Here is a 16,555-nt window from a genome sequence, read left to right on the forward strand (position 1 = left end):
TACACCTTTTTGCAAGAGTTTTCAAAAATCCTTTGTCATAAAAAGTGTTTCCATGTTAGGTTCTAAAAAGACGATTGCTGTAGTCAAAGGAACACATTCTCCTGTGGATTAAACTTTGGAAATACAACACTGATGGCAGTTATTTGATGGCAACTATAAAAAACAGGATAGGAGAGCATACCCCTTTGCCTTCATGGAAGAGATGTTGTTCTGCTTTCAAGTAAGGAGACTTAGAGATGAACTCACTCCCCCTATCCGCAACATTATGGCAAAATTAAAAAAGCTAGAGGTGGCTCAGATGGTAAAGAGTCTGCCTGCAATGCAGGAGACTTGGGTTTGATACCTGGGTTGGGAAGATCCCCTGGAGGATGGAATGGCTATAGCAAAAGCAGCATTAAAAAAATAAAATTGCAGATAAGGATTACCGACAATCCTGTCACATAATCAAAACAATGTTTCATGCATCCATATTATCTTCTGTCACATTTATCTTTCAGTTCAGTTCAGTCACTCAGTCAAGTCCAACTCTTTGTGACCCCATGGACTGCAGCACGCCAGACTTCCCTGTCCATCACCAACTCTTGGAGTTTACTCAAACTCATGTCCATTGAATCAGTGATGCCATCCAACCATCTCATCCTCTGTCATCCCCTTCTCATCCTGCCTTCAATCTTTCCCAGCGTCAGGGTCTTTTCCAATGAGTCAGTTCTTCACATCAGGTGGCCAGAATATTGGAGTTTCAGCTTCAGCATCAATCCTTCCAATGAATATTCAAGACTGATTTCCTTTAGGATGGACTGGTTGGATCTCCTTGCAGTCCAAGGGATTCTCAAGAGTCTTCTCCAACACCACAGTTTTCCAGGCCATAATACTGGAATGGGTAGCCTTTCCCTTCTCCAGGGGAACTTCCCAACCCAGGGATCGAACCCAGGTCTCCCTCATTGCAGGCAGATTCTTTACCAGCTGAGCCACAAGGGAAGCCCACATTTATCTTTATGCATATATAATATATGCATCTTTGTAATAATATTATAGGTAGAATTTTGAAATAACAAAAAACACTAATTTACTACTAGTTGTGCCAGGCTCTTTAAATAAAATAATTCACTTGATCGTTACTATAACCCTCTGAGACAAGTACTATTAGTGTATCACTTTACACATGGGGAAATTAAGGGAGTATTTTCTATTATTTAGTCTACATTTGGCTTTAGATTATATTTTTCTCAAATTTTTCTTTTTACCTATCTTTTCCCCTTTCATCTTCCTCTCCCTTCCTCCTCAGACTATATCTATTTTCCCCCATCTTGTTTTTCTCACCTAATAAATGCATTGTAGACATTTCTTTAAATCAATAGATGTGGATCTCACTCTTTTTACATTGCTGCTTAATACTCCATAGTATGACTGTTACACATATATCTTTATATACTGGGTAACTTTATCTCTAGCAGATAGATTCCCAGAAGTGAAAATGCTGGATGAAGGAAAATGTATGCTTTTAATTTTAAAAGATACTACCAGATTAATTTCCAAAATTGTGCAACAATTCAAGTTCCTGCCAACAAACTGTGGGCATGTGTGTCCTTGTATCTCTGTCACTTTCAGTTTTTTGATATTCGAAGGGGTGAAATGATACCAAGATGGCAATTTAAACTTTCCCTGAGCTTTGAAATATTACGGGCTTCCCTGGTGGCTCAGATGGTAAAGAATCTGCCTGCAGTACAGGAGACCATGGTTCTATCCCTGGGTGGGGAAGAGCCCCTGGAGAAGGAAATGGCAACCCACTCCAGTGTTCTTGCCTGGAGAATCCCATGGACAGCAGAGCCTGGTGAGTTACGGTCCGTGGGGTCTCAAAGAGTTGGACACAACTGAGCGACTAACATTTTCTTTCACTTTGAAATGTTATAGTTTCATAATTTTTTGTTTTATTACAGAGGTCAATTTAAACCAGATTGTTATCATGTGATACAATCACCAAGGTAACAAAAATGCAAATTATATTTGCATTTTTTGCAAATTACACAAAACAGAGTAATTAAATGGAGTTTTCATGTCAGGTCAGTCTGGCAGACTGAAGGGACAGTGAAAGCCACTGAGGTTTGACCTGGATGCTCAGGGCAGGCAAAGGAGAATTTTCTGAGTAGATAGAGTTCTGGTTCTCAGCGACCATTCATTCCCCGGCTGACTCAGACCTTTTCTCTTACTGAGGAATCACTTGTTGTCTGAGACAACTGCCCAAATCCCATGTAATTTTGCTTTTCTATTTCAATAAGGCAAACCATGGGATTGCTTACTCTCATTTCCCTTTAATTTGTAATCTTCCTGGTGATGCCAATAGTATGAGACAAAACAATTGTTTCTGATGGAATGGATAGACAAATGAAGCTTTTAAAAGGAAAATCCAGTAAGAAGGAAACAGCTTATGCCTTCAACCTGAGAAAGTTACTGAAACACTCACACACAATGCGTGGCCTTCTGCCTACATTAGGTTTCAGAAAGACAGGTGGATATTAGGGACCAATAACCTGCTGCCTGTGAAGCACTTAATTTAAAGATGAGGTGAGAAAATATTTTCACCGCTCACTCAGTGGGTCATATCTTTGCTTGCCTGACTATATATTACTAGCTGTAGGTATCTCTTAAGAGCATGGACGCAAGAATTGGATAGACCTGGGTTCCAATCCTTGCTCTGTCTTTTCCTATATGCTTTTGATGTCTATGCACCTCAGTTTTCTCATCTGTGAATGGGGATAATAGATTTCCTCCATGATTGTTATGGAGGATTAGATGAGTTAATTTGTATAAAGTACCTAAAAATTGACACGTTTATTTTTGATATTAATTTAATTTTTCCCAATAAGAAAAATAAATCATGTATAACATCTATATTCTGACAGAAATAATCATAATACTGAATTTTGTAGAGAGTTACAGATTTAAAAAATTCCTCATAGCAAAGTTGGGTGGTTAAAATCTGGGCACTGGGGTCACAGTAATTTGGGTTCCAGTTCTAGTTTTCTCACTTACTAGCTGAGTAACCTTGGACAAGTTTCTTAAGCTTTTAAAGTCTCAGTTTGTAAACTAGAATTTATGTTTCCTACCTCATTCAATTGTTTTGGCAATAAAATAAGAAAATGTCAAAAAAAAAAATGTCTGTAAAGGTCTTGTCACAAATTAAAAACAGTTGATAGCCTTTATTCCTTTGATTTTGTTCACATTGGCATCAGAATTTAGACTATGATTATCAGAGTGCCCACAGCAACCATAACTATTGTTGAGGGGGTTCTTTCTTTCTTTTTTTTTTTTCTTTCTTTCTTTATTAGTATTTTTTTAAAACAAGGAAAGCTTATTAAAAAGTTTTATCTATTTATTTATTTTTGGCTTCACTGGGTCTTTGTTGCTATGCAAGAGCTTTTCTATAGCTGGGGCTACTCTCTGGTTGCATTACCTGGGCTTCTCATTGTGGTGGCTTTCTTGTGAAAGCCATGAGCTCTAGGGCGCGTGGGCTCAGCGGTCATGATGCACGGGCTCAGTTGCTCTGCAGCATGTGGGATCTTCTTGAAACAGAGATCCAGCTCTTGTCCCCTGCTTTGGCAGGCAGTTTCATCACCCCTGGACTACCAGGGAAGTCCAAGGAGGTTCTTTATTTCAAGAACTTTATGAAGCTGACAACAGGTTTGTTGCAAATAATTGAAGTTTAGAGAAAGCATCATCTCCATTTGCCCCTCTCTGCGGAAAAAAATGGATCCTCCAAAAAACTGGCCTGGACCAGCCTAGATTAATCTAATTTTAGTTTCAGGGACTCGCATGTAGATAGCATTTTGTGTCAGGTCATATATACCATCAGGAGGTCTTCATCTAATATCAGGGTTTTAAATACTCACTGCAGAAAGTTCTTTGACTTGACTTTCTTGCGAATCCAGTCTTCAGGTACTGAGTTGTCAGCAGTGTTTTCTTTGGAAGGCTCGGCTTGCCTCCCCATGATGTGCTAAAGGCTGTCTCTTGGCCTTGCTGTTGAGTAGAAATGGCTGTGTTGCTGCAGCTGTCTCTCTGCCCTGGCTGACTCACTCTGTGTCTTTGCATTCCTAGGCCTCTCACCTCTGCCAAAATAATTCTAAAATAGCATTTTTGATGTGCTCTGGTAACGAGGTGGGTGTGTGTGTGGGGGGGGGGGGACATTTCAGTCTCTTTTGGGTGGAAAAATCCCCTTTTTGTGGGAGTCAGAGGCCAAAATATTGCCACCGTTGAGTGGCCCCTTATACTGCTGGGAAACACAAATATTTGCTGTGACTTTTTCCTCACACATGTAGCCCTCCAGTTTGTTTTTGCTTAATCACCTACTGTCTAATTTCTAACACTCTGTAAGCAATTCATGCTTATTGTAGAAAACTTGAAAAAATGCATGAAAAAGAGATTAAAAAAATTACTTTCCAAAGACATCTGCCACATTTGAGCATATTTCTCTCTAGTCCTTCGAGGTTTGATTTTTTTCCCCATTTTATTATTATTTTAAAATGTGAAGTAGAGAGCATACTGTTTACATAATTTCCTTATGATTCTTTTTTGCTGGACGTTACAATAAGCATTCCTTTGTGATTTCTGATGCTTTTTGCGAATATAGCCAAGCTGATCTTTACTGGGTTTTTACTTATTACAAGAGTAGAACAATTTTTTTAAAATTAAATTTGAAAGCACAGATAAACTCAAATTAGAAATCCATTAAAACCATGCATAATCCCACCACTCAAAGACAACTTCTGCTAACAACTTCTGTTGTATTTCCTCTGTATTTAGATTACCTATATTTTAGGTCTACATAGAGAACATGTTCTTCATTCCATTTAAAAAAAATTTTTTTTTTTTGGATGAGAACCATTTTTAAAGTCTTCATTGAATTTGTTACAATATTGCTTCTGTTTTATGTTTTGATTTTTTGACTACAAGGCATGTGGAATCTTAGCTCCCTGACAAAAGATCAAACACACACCCCTTGCATTGGAAGGCGAAGTCTTAACCACTGGACCACCAGGGAAGTCCCTACACTTCACTATAAAAATGTATTATTCACTTAAAAATACTTGAACTCATCTTTTTAATAAAACCTTACAACTGTTGTGAAGGAGGGAGGTGGGCAAAACAGGTGAAGGGGGAAGAGGTACAAACTTAAATTTATAAAATAAATGATTCCTGGGGGTATAATGTACAGCATGGTGACTCTAGTTAATGAACTGTCTCATATGCAGTTGCTAAGGGAGTAGATCTTAAACACATTGAAACATATACATTACCATATGCAAAATAGGTAGTTAGTGGGAAGTATAACCCAGGGAGCCCAATCTGGTGCTCTGTGACAACCTAGAGAGGTGGGATGGGGTGGGGCATGGGAGGAAGTTTTAGGAGAGAGGGGACATACGTGTACCCTGGCTGATTCACATTGTTATATGACAGAAACCAACACAACATTGCAAGGCAATTATCCTCATTAAAAAAAGGTTCTCTCAAGAAAAAAAAAATGTAACTCTATGTGGTGATGAAAGTTAACTAGATTTACTGTGGTGACCATTTTGCAAGTATATACAAATATTGAGCTATTGGTTAGACATCTGAAACTAATATAATGTTACATGTAAATTGTATTTCAATTTTTTTAAAAAAAGACCTATGATTCTACCATCTATTCTTCTATTTGCATAGAAATCCATTGAATGGGATGATTCTTTCTTTTGCGGGGGGGGGGGGATGATTCTTTTATTCAAAAATTTCTATTGTTGGACATTTAACCTTATTATATTGTTGGACTTATTTTGAAATTATTGCTTGATGACCTAAAGTATCCCGTGAGTACCTGCTGTCTCTTCCATGAGCCTCAGGTGCCTGGAGGTCAGAGAGAATTTCTAAGGCAACTCAGTCCCCAGCCTGCTGCCCAGCACCCAGCACATGGTCCACATGATAAGTACTGGTCAGATGAGTGAATCCTACTGAGCTTGCATGGCCTGGGAGTCACCACAGCACAGAACAGAACCGTTTGCTGGCCTTGGGGAGCTGCTGGCCTGGGACCCCAACCCAGTGCTCTGTCTGCTGCTCCGCGACTGAGTCTGTCTGCCCTTCTACCCTCATTTGAGTTTCCTCCAGGACCATGCAGGTCACATACGTTTATTCTTTAATTATGGGGCACTGGATGCTATCTGCCTCTTTGTAAAGCTGAGAATCATAGTGAATTATTTGGGGGAAGCATTCTGGAAGAAGACAGAAGACCCCATAGTAGAATAACTCTGATTTTGGAGTGCAAAGACTTTGGTTTGACTCCTTGCTTACCACTCAGCTTTGCAATGTTAGGAGTCTCACCCAACCTTCCAGACTTTCGTGTCCTTCTTTAGCAAGTGGGAAAATACAAATATATACTCTTCCTCTGTATAAAGGCTTACAGAGAAGAGCGACTGTCCTGTAGATGGGAGCTGGGCCAAGTGGGTAGAGGAACGGGGTGGGGAGAGAAGCCAGTGAGGCCCTTTGTCCTCATATTCACAGATCACCTCAAACTTATATTTTTAAGGATCATACACAAGCATGTGCATAGGCTATCAACGAGATGCCGTTGTGCGGCGTAGCATGGCCTTTTTGTATGTATGCCGAAAGTGATGATTTGCACAGGATTAATGTTTCAACTGTTCCATAATTTTTATAACTTTGTTTTTGGTCTCTTTTGCCTTTATTTTGACTATGCTGGCAGCCTCAGTCAAAGGAAGTGGCTGAGGTCTCCTGACTTGCGGGAAACGCTGTTTGCCAAAGCACCTCATAAACGACACACCGCAGAACTGGGAACAAAACAGGGGCAGGAGGAGCAGGGCTGCTCTCTGGTAGGAGCGGGCGGACGACGGGGAGAACGTTGGAGAATGAGTAGGAAATTCTGGGGAACCAGCTCCCCCAGGGTCGTCTACCTCAGGCTACTCCAACTGGAAGCAGAGTTGGTAAAGTGATGGCAGCAGAGAAACTCATTTTGAACACTGCCTTTTTTTCCCCCGGAAAGACCATTACTATTCAGTTAGCAGGAACAAGGATTTTCAGAGGAAAAATTTTGTTGCAATAAAAAAAAAATAGGAGAAAATAGAAAACACCCAAAGGCAGTTTGGGTGCCTTTACTCTCTACTCCCACAGAGTCATTTAGGACCCCTTGAAGGCTCTAACTGCAATGGTAACAGTGTTACTGTGGATGAACTCTGTGTCCCAGGCCGCAATCTGCAGTGGACCCAAGGTCAACGGTTTTCCTCAAGCCATTTTACCCAAGGCTCATTTTATGCCACCATTTATTGGAAGGGACAGTTTGTATCACAAATCTCATAAAGTTGCTGCCATTCCGAGTTTAATCATGCAATCAGAAAGGAAGTTACCTCACAACTTAACTAGGTGAAAAGGAACTTGTTTACCATTATCGTGTGTTCCATAACTGACTCGAGAGAACAGTTCTCCCCTTTCATTTACGGGAAGTGGGCCTCAGCTGTCTCACATTTGGAAATTTCCAAGGCAGGGTCAGCCTTTGAATCCTCTGTGCTGGTGACTGTCTCACAGCCATTGGTTTATGTTAGGCCTTCACATCCTGGTCTGGTTCTGGAGATTTGATGGTGATGGCTGTACCCCTTTTTGTGTGGGAAGCAGAGACCAGTTCTTCCCTCAGGCAAATGCCTATCTCCAAGTCACTGTTCCCAGGATCTCAGTTCAGTTCAGTTCAGTCGCTCAGTCGTGTCTGATTCTTTGTGACCCCATGAACTGCTGCACTCCAGGCCTCCCTGCCCGTCACCAACTCACAGAGTGTACCCAAACCCATGTCCATCGAGTCAGTGATGCCATCCAACCATCTCATCCTCTGTCGTCCCCTTCTCCTCCCACGTTCAATCTTTCCCAGCATCAGGGTCTTTTCCAATGAGTCAGCTCTTTGCATCTGGAGAAGGCAATGGCACCCCACTCCAGTACTCTTGCTTGGAAAATCTGAAGGATGGAGGAGCCTGGTAGGCTGCAGTCCATGGGGTCATGAACAGTCAGACATGACTGAGCGACTTCACTTTCACTTTTCACTTTCATGCATTGGAGATGCATGGAGAAGGAAACGGCAACCCACTCCAGTGTTCTTGCCTGGAGAATCCCAGGGATGGGGGAGCCTGGTGGGCTGCCATCTATGGGGTTGCACAGAGTTGGACACGACTGAAGTGACTTAGCAGCAGCAGCAGCAGCTCTTCGCATGAGGTGGCCAAAGTATTGGAGTTTCAGCTTCAGCATCAGTCCTTCCAATGAACACCCAGGACTGATCTCCTCTAGGATGGACTGGTTGGATCTCTTGCAGTCCAAGGGACTCTCAAGAGTCTTCTCCAACACCACAGTTCAAAACCATCAATTCTTTGGTGCTCAGCTTTCTTTATAGTCCAACTCTTACATCCATACATGACCACTGGAAAAACCATAGCCTTGACTAGACAGACCTTTGTTGGTAAAGTAATGTCTCTGCTTTTTAATATGCTATCTAGGTTGGTCATAACTTTCCATCCAAGGAGTAAGCGTCTTTTAATTTCATAGCTGCAGTCACTATCTGCAGTGATTCTGGAGCTCAGAAAAATAAAGTCAGCCACTGTTCCCACTGTTTCCCCATCTATTTGCCATGAAGTGATGGGACCAGATGCTATGATCTTAGTTTTCTGAATGTTGAGCTTTAAGCCAACTTTTTCACTCTCCTCTTTCACTTTCATCAAGAGGCTCTTTAGTTCTTCACTTTCTGCCATAAGGGTGGTGTCATCTGCATATCTGAGGTTATTGATATTTCTCCTGGCAGTCTTGATTCCAGCTTGTGCTTCCTCCAGCCCAGTGTTTCTCATGATGTACTCTGCATATAAGTTAAATAAGCAGGGTGACAATATACAGCCTTGATGTACTCCTTTTCCTGTTTGGAACCAGTCTGTTGTTCCATGTCCAGTTCTAACTGTTGCTTCCTGACCTGCATACAGGTTTCTCAGGAGGCAGGTTAGGTGGTCTGGTATTCCCATCTCTTTCAGAATTTTCCACAGTTTATTATGATCCACACAGTCAAAGGCTTTGGCATAGCCAAGAAAGCAGAAATAGATGTTTTTCTGGAACTCTCTTGCTTTTTCGATGATCCAGTGGATGTTGGCAATTTGGTCTCTGGTTCCTCTGCCTTTTCTAAAACCAGCTTGAACATCTGGAAGTTCACGGTTCACGTATTGCTGAAGCCTGGCTTGGAGACTTTTAAGCATTACCAGGATCTCAAGCTTGTTTCAAAGGAGGAGGGCCCAGAATCCTTGGTCGTCTTTTGCAGAACTTTGTCATAAGGCGATGCTCTATTTTATACCATAACTGGGATTAGAAATGCTTTTAATGGAGTTAAACCTGACCTTCCTATACAAATTTTTTTAAAATCTAAAATAATAATAGCATATACATGGCCTTCATAATATATTCATACAAATTTAGAAACTTAAAAAAATACTAATTTATTTTTGGCTGTGCACGTTGGGGCAAGTGGGGCTACTCTGTAGTTGTGGTGCATGGGCTTCCCATTGTGGTGGCGTCTCTTGCCGTGGAGCACAGGCTCTAGGGCGTACAGGCTCAGTTGCCCTGAGGCATGTGGGATCTTCCCACATCAGAGATGGAACTAGAGTCCCCTGCACTGCAAGGCAGATTCTTAACCAGTGGACCACCAGGGACGCCCTGTTAGAAACTCTTGACTAACTTTGCAGGGTCACCCGGGGCCTCCTCCTCACTGGCCAGAACTCTGAGCTGTTTCCCCAAACCAGGTGATGAGCAGCACTCGACACAGTAGCTAGCCCTCTTGCCTGACCTGCTTGCTGTCTCATCACGGCTCCCAGGACGCCTCTTCACCTGGGTCCCTCCAGGCTTCACTGGCTTGCCCTGTGCTGGGCAGGACGGGTCTACCTCCATCACCAGCATGGGAAGGTACTGACATTGGAACCACTTATCTCCCTTCCTGAAAGTGTATCTTGCTCTTCCCCTTGCCCCTTCCCCACTCCCCAGGCCTCTACAAAGGAGACCAGAGATGGTCCAATCAACGCTTCTCCAGCTTTGTAGGCAGACGGGTCTGGTTTCCTCACTTAGCTGCTCAGATGCTCAGCCTCTTCACTTCCAAGCTGGAAACGTCAGTTGTTCTAGCCTTGTCCTTTTGTTGTGAATATTAAATGGTCTAAGTCAGTGGTTCTCAATGGGGTGTGGTTTTGCCCCCAGCAGATATTTGGCAATGTCTGGAAGTGTTTCTGGGGTCACATCACGAGTTGGGTGGGGTGGAGAGGTCAACACTGGCATCTAGCCCAGAGAGGAAGCTGCTCTACATCCCACAAGGCACCAGCCGGCCCCGCAGCAAAGAAGGGTCTGGCCCTGATGTCCGTAGGGCCGAGGTTGGGAAATTCTGCTGTGAGGCGTGAAGAGTGCTTAGTTCAACACATAAGAAATGTCATTGTCACTGTTGTTGCCATTATTCTTTTATGCAGCTGCTCTCTGTCAGAGCAGTGGCCATGCCTTCTGGTACTTTTAAGAAGAAAACTCATTTTAACCTTTTGATCTGTGACGCAAGAATGCTAAAGTACACCCATTGGTGAAGACACGGAGTAGGTGAAACATGGAGAAAGCCAATGTGCTGTATGCCTCAATTAAGCACAGGGAAAATTATAGATTATAAAAGTAACTATACTTTTACATATTACCGCTAATCCTCCCTGGAGATTAGGCGTGCTATACTTCCTTTCGAGGAGAAAGCCTGTGCTCGGGAAAGTTAATGTGATTTGTCCCAGTGATAAAGGGTGATGAGGGATGAAGCCGGGCTATGAACCTAGCTATTTTGAATCAGTGAGTTTTCTACCTGACTGCTCTCCCCACAGGCTTCCCCTCCCCACCAACTCCTGCCCCCAGGCCTGTGTTCTGAAATCAGATCGGATAGAGCATATCCACGTGTTCTGTTTTACAGTCTGAAAAGGACACAAGGACATCAGAAGAATCACTTCCTTAAGGTGGTGGATTGATTAGTGTTTACTTGAAAATGTTTATTTTTATAAAAGCTCATAGCTGATACAGGACTTTTCTGGTGGCTCAGATGGTAAAGAATCTGCCTGTAATACGGAAGACATGCAGGAGCAGTGGGTTCAGTTCCTGGGTCGGGAAGATCCCCTGGAGAAGGAAATGGCAACCCACTCCAGTATTCCTGCCTGGAAAATCCCTTGGACGGAAGAACCTGGTGAGCTACAGTCCAGGGGGTCGCAAAAGAGTCGGACACGACTTAGTGACTAAACAACCATTGATCTAATCATAACAAACTTTTTTCAAAAAAAGAGAGAGATCCATACAGGGCCCCACGTGACACTGACTTCCAATCCTGCTGCCCATGCAAGACTCTCAAAGTCAATATTAAAGTTAACCAAATGTGATTCAGATTTAATCAAGGAGCTAGACTGGGGATTCCTTGTTTTGTGAAAATGCTGCCAAAGTATGTTTCTAATCTCCCTGCCTCCTCTCTGCCTACCAATGCCTCCCCTCCCCAAGTCACACACACACACACACACACACACACACACAAAGGGTGATGTCTTTACAATCTTTCATTCTTTCTGAGTCCATTTACCCCCTCGATATCTCTCTCTTCCCTCCCCAGTGAAACAGGTTAGCATCTTAATGGAGGGTAAGTGGCTCCAGCAGTTCCATTAGCCTTCTGGCTGGGTAGGGTAAGCGTGGAGAAAGTTTAGCAAGGAGGAAAGCCACAGTTCTGAGACGAACTAGTGTTTTACATCAAAAACAGTCTTTTTTTTTTTTTTTTTTAAAGAGAGCAGCCAAGTGGTGAGTTACAGAAGAGGGCCTCAGAGGCTGGGTCCTCCACAGTGTTTCTCTGAACGAAGACAGTCACATAAGCAGTAACATCTGGATGGGGGAAGCCCACTTTGAAATCTGAATATAGACGGGCAGTGCTTATTTAAACATCGCCTATGTTTGAATAATGGCAAGAGTAGAGCCCATGAGGGACTCTGCTTTTCAGGCTTTTGAAAAGGGGCAGAGAGAACGCCCAGCAGTGTGAGGCCATCTGGAGTTGAGGGTGGGGGCTCTGCAGGGATGTGGGGCGATGGTGAATTTGGGCACCTTTGTTCACAGCCTTTTTGGATTCTGTTTAAGTTTCTCATTTCTGCTTCATTCAGCAACTAACTGTCAAGGGCTACGAGATCCATCCCCCACATCTCGTGGGCTTGTATGTGAGTGGAGCAGATAAGATACAGAAAGATATCTCACCAGATCAGGGAGCAGTTTCAAAAACTCCCAGCATGATTCAAAATTTCAGCCAAGTCTGAGAATCAGTGTGTTAGAGGAGTGCTTCTCAAACACTAACATGCATTAATGATTTATGAGAATCTTATTAAAATACAGGGAGTCTGGGTTGGAGTCTTAAGGTTTTTTCTTCTTTCATAAGTTTTATTGTGATATAATTCACCTACCATATGATTTGCCATTTAAAGTGCAGCATTCAGTGATTTTCAGTATATTCATAAGGTGTGAAAACATCGGTACCATCTAACTCCAGGACCTCTTCATCACCCCAAAGGAGACCTTGTACCCTTTGACAGCCACTCCCTAATTCCTCTCCCTGCAGTCTCTGATTAACTCTAAACCCCTTTCTGTCTCTGTGGATTTGCCTATTATGGACATTTCATACAAATTGAATGGTTCAACATGCTGCCTTTTGTATCAGGCTTCTTTTGCTAAACATAATGTTTTCAAGGTTCCTACATGTTGTATCATGTATCAGTACTTCATTGCTTTTGATGACTGATTCCATCGTATGGATATTCCACATTTTTGTTTATCTATCCATCAATTAATGAACAGATGGATTATTTCCTCTTTTGGGCTATTATGAATAATGCTAATATGGAACTTTGTGTACAAATTTTTGTGTGTACATATATTTTCAATTCTGGTGGGTGTATAGCTAGGAGTGGAATCGCTGGGCCACATGGTAACTCTATGTTTACCCTTCTGAGGAGCTCCCAAACTAGTTTGTAACGTGGAGGCACCATTTTACATCCCCATCAGCAGTGTGTGAGAGTTCCACTTTCTCCACATCCTTGTTAGCCCTTGCTATTGTCTGAATTTTTTTTTTATGATAGTCTTCCCAGTGGGTATGAAATGGCATTTCAGTGTGGTTTGATTTGCATTTCCCTAATAACTAATGTTGAGCATCTTTTCATGTGCTTATTTGGCTATCTATATATCTTCTTTAGAGAAATGTCTATTTAAATCTTTTGCACATTTAAAAAATTGGTTGTCTTTATTGTTGAGTTGTGTTTTTTATATATTCTAGATATTAGATTCTTATCAGATACATGATTTGCGAATATTTTCTCTCATTTTGGAGGTTCTGTTTTCACTTTCTTGATAATGTTCTTCGAAGGCATAAACTTGATATTTCCTTTATTGATGTTTCCTTTTTTTATTTTTTTGATTTTTCCTTTTTTATAAAAGATAGAAGCACATCTTTCCTGAATTACATCTAAACCTTATCTATATCACATTATATTAGAATGAGTCTTTTTAAGAAAATTAAAAAAATTAATGTATTTGTTTTTGGCTTACCTGGGTCTTTATTGCTGCACACGGGCTTTCTCTAGTTTCAGGGCTGGGGTTTCTGGCTGCAGCTGCTTCTTTTGTTGCAGAGCACAGAATCTAGGCCTGTGGGCTTCAGTAGTTGTGGTTCATGAGCTGAGTTGCACCTCGGCATGTGGAATCTTCCTGGACCAGTGACCGGTCTCTCGTCCTTGGCGTTAGCAGACAGACTCTTAACCACTGGGCCGTCAGGGAAGTCCTCCCCTTTTCTTCTTGTAGCTTGTGGTGTTAGTGTCACATCTAGGAGACCATTGCTTTGTTCATGGGCACAGAGATTTTCATTTCTAGAAGCCCTCAGTTGGTGCTGCGGCTGGTTGAAGATCCACAGTTTGGGTAGCAAGGGTTTTTTTTTTTTCTTTTCAGTGATCTGATGGAGTAGAACTGCTGATCTCTTTGGATGGCCTACTAATCAACTCCGGTGCTGTCTGAATCAAACTGGAGTTTTTCTTAGCCTGTCAGGGCTCTCTCATAGGGTTGCAGGTAGGGATGGAGGAAAGTGGTGGTCTGCCTTTTTGTCTTGTTAGAAACTCTGAATTTAAGAGCTTGGATGAATTAAAACTCAGGACTATAAGCTCTAGGTAAAGAGTGCTTTCGCCATATTGGAATTCAGCTGTTGAAAGCGTAACCTACATGAGTGAGCCCTTGTCTGTAGTTCTGATCACAGACAGACATTTCCTGTTCCGGCAGCATTTGCTGTAATGAGATTTGAGATGCAGCCGCGGGCAGCACTGTGTCCAGAACAAATTACAGGGTTGTATGAGTGATACAGTTGTGTGATTCCCTCAGACATGCCCCATTTCAGAGTGTAACATTCCCTTAAATTGTAAGCTTATTAGCAGGAAGCTTAGCTTGGATTCGTCTGCTTTGTTTTGTTTTTTTTTTTCTTTAAATTTGGTTGGTGCTTTAATGAAACCTCCACTTCCAGATTCAAAGCTCCAGAAAGAATCCTGGGGTATTGATGGCTCTCTAGATGATGGTCTTTCTTTTTCTGGAGCATTTCTTCTCACAGAGTAAGTAAAGATGACCCCCACTGTTTGCTGGGCTCCACAGAGCCCTCCTTGGGGAGCCCTTTGGCCAAGGGCTCAGTCAGCCTGGCTGCCGAATAGGAAACACTGACCATGGATACTCTCTGGAGGCGAAGTAGGAGTTTGTGGGTGGCACTTTCCTGGCAAAGTCAGAATGTGTCCAGCTCTAGGGGCTGCAGAGAGGAGGGGACCACAGTGAGTCAGGCTAGCAGGGTCCAGTCCTCTGCCTGCAGGCTAGATCCCCCCAGCCTGGCCCTCCCACTCTGCCCCCAGGGCTGTCTCTCAGAGCCCTTTCCGTCTCCGCCTTCTCTGAGCTGCTTCTCCTTGGAATGTCTGTGGTCTTCTCAGTTTGGTAAGGGAGTAGGGATGAGATTCAGCTATTCATCATTCATTTATTTGTTCCTTCTTACATAATTATTGAGCCCCTGCTATATGCAGGGGGCTGTGCTTGTCACTGGAGGGATTTCAAAGACTGTCTTTGCCCTCACAGAAGTTTTCAGTCTGACGGAGATAACCATTCTAAGTTTAGCAAATATTTATTGAAGGCATACTATGTGCCAGGCACTGTTCTAGAAAAGTGAAAGAAAAAGTGAAAGTGTTAGTTGCTCAGTTGTGTCCAACTCTTTGTGACCCCATGGACTGTAGCCCACTAGGCTCCTCTGTCCATGGAATTCTCTGGGCAAGAACACTGGAGTGGCTAGCCATTCCCTCTCTAGAGGATGTTCCCAACCCAGAGATTGAACCTCAGCCTCCTGCATTGCAGGCAGATTCTTTGCTGTCCTAGCCACAGGGAAGCCCACTGTTCTAGGTGTGTGCTGGGCTGTGCCAAATCGTTTCAGTTGTGTCTGACTCTTTGCGATCCTATGGACCATAGCTGGCCAGGCTCCTCTGTCCACTGGATTCTCCAGGCAAGAATACTGGAGTGGATTGCCATGCCCTTCTCCAGGGAAATCTTCCCCACCCAGGGAATGAATCTGTGTCTCTTAAATCTCCTGCATTGGCGGGCGGGTTCTTTATCATTAGCACCACCTGGGAAGCCCTGCTGTTCTAGGGGTTGTAGTTAAATCAGTAACAGAACAGGCCAGGTTTCTGCCACATGGAGCTTACTGGGGCAGCTAGTGGCTAGCTGTAGCGCAGGGAGGTTCAGTTAAAATGATATTGGAATCTAGAAAGATGGTGCTGTTGAACCCATCTACAGGACAGCAATGGAGATGCAGACATACAGAACAGACTTTTGGACACAGTAGGAGAGAGAGAAGGTGGAATGATTTGAGAGAGTAGCTTTGAAACACACACATTACCGTATGTAAAGTAGATAGCCAGTGGGAATTAGCTATATGACACAGGGAGCCAAAGTCGGTGTTCTGTGACAACCTAGAGGGGTGGGGTAGGGGGGACGTTTAAGACAGAGAGGACATATGTTTATCTAGGGCTGATTCATGTTGATGTATGGCAGAAACTATCACATTATTGTAAAATAATTATCCTCCAGGTAAAAATAAAAATTTAAAAAATGATATTGACTACACACCTGCTCTCTCCATTCATTCACTCATTCATTCATCCTTTCATTTCAGAAGTTCTTAACTAGCTCGCACTGCACACTATTAAATTCTGAGGAGCAAGTAAGGACCAGATTCTTTCTTTCTTGGTACATACAGTCTAGTGGGAATTCAGTCATGAACCAAGTAATTGTATTTGTGACCCAATAATAACAAACAGATGAATTGTTTGAAGAGCAATTAAAACAGAGCTACCCTCACCTGAGACACATCCCAGGGTCTTGACTGATCCCATGGACTCCAGGAGACTTCCAAATGTCAGTATCTGCACTTCCTCCCTTGACGACCCAACAACCTTTATCCAAAGAGTTT

The sequence above is a fragment of the Cervus elaphus genome, chromosome 6 (assembly GCF_910594005.1).
Source record: "Cervus elaphus chromosome 6, mCerEla1.1, whole genome shotgun sequence".
NCBI lineage: Eukaryota > Metazoa > Chordata > Mammalia > Artiodactyla > Cervidae > Cervus > Cervus elaphus.